Source organism: Esox lucius, chromosome 14 (assembly GCF_011004845.1).
Source record: "Esox lucius isolate fEsoLuc1 chromosome 14, fEsoLuc1.pri, whole genome shotgun sequence".
In the NCBI taxonomy this organism is placed as follows: Eukaryota; Metazoa; Chordata; class Actinopteri; order Esociformes; family Esocidae; genus Esox; species Esox lucius.
The window spans coordinates 14,408,751-14,409,904 of record NC_047582.1 but is presented as its reverse complement, the minus strand read 5'-3'; the positions used below and the strand labels follow the sequence as shown (position 1 = coordinate 14,409,904).

At 40.6% G+C, this 1,154-nt stretch overlaps 1 long non-coding RNA gene across 1 annotated transcript; it reads left to right on the top strand.

Moving 5' to 3' along the window:
- On the top strand, positions 1-904 carry LOC109616599. Its single transcript, XR_002197793.3, has 3 exons — positions 1-85; positions 321-361; positions 702-904. It is a non-coding gene; the product is annotated as an uncharacterized LOC109616599 (long non-coding RNA).
- The last annotated feature ends 250 nt before the right edge of the window (positions 905-1,154 follow it).

Sequence of the window (1,154 nt, the reverse complement as noted above, 5' to 3'; positions counted from 1 at the left end):
GCCTACTTCAAACTATGTCGAAAAGACCAAAACCCCTGGGAAGAAAAAGAAGAGATGCGTAGGAAAAAACGGGATAAGGACAGAGGTAATGTGATGTGACGAATTAATAGTTTCTTATTGCATAGTACCGTTGGAGCAGTGTTACTAGTAATAGCTAGCTTCCTTTGGACAATACAGGTAATGTTCGCTAATTTAAATAGCTAACTAGAGTTAATGTCAGTTACTTTTAACTTAAAATCATTATGGAATGTTGGGAAGACTATTCAGGTGTTTGGGGTGTAACCTATAACATAATTTTGAAAAATGTACTTTCTTTCAAGTGTGCTGAACGAACCATCCACTATCTTCCTCAATAAACCAGGTATGGGCCTGTATTTTATTGACATCTTAGCTAGCCAATGTTAGTCCTGCTTGTAAAAAGTCAATAAAAATGCTTTTCCTTTCCTATCCCCTTTTGTAATTAATAGTTAGCCTTTGCACTTTCATTATTTATTAGTCTTACATGTATTATAGCAAACAGCTGTTGAATGTTGAATGTTTTGTGTATGAATGCTAGGTTTAATTACTCTTGCTATTTGTGTTTACACTATAATGTGACTTAGGTGTTATTATTATACGGTATCAACATTAGCAGCATTTTTATTAATATAATGTTAATTAATATAACACCCAGTGGTCACATAACCCTCTTCTCCCTTCAGATGCACTTTTGAAATACTTGAATCCCACCCATGCAAATCCTGGGCCACCTCCAGACACCATCTCTACCTCACTAGAGCCCAGGGATGCTGCATCAAGTGCTCCTGTCCCCTCTACCTCAACACAGCCGAGTGATGCAGCATCAAGTGCTCCTGTCCCCTCTACCTCAGCAAAGCCCAGTGATGCAGCATCAAGTGCTCCTGTCCCCTCTACCTCAACACAGCCCAGTGATGCAACATCGAGTGCTCCTGTCCCCTCTACCTCAACACAGCCCAGTGATGCAACATCGAGTGCTCCTGTCCCCTCTACCTCAACACAGCCCAGTGATGCAGCATCAGGCATCTAAAAAAAGGCTGCACAAATAGACCCTACTGACTGGCCATTTGTTTTAACTGATAAGGTAAGAACAGAGTTCTCAGAGTACCGTATCAAATAAAAGGCTTCAGGTTATAGGC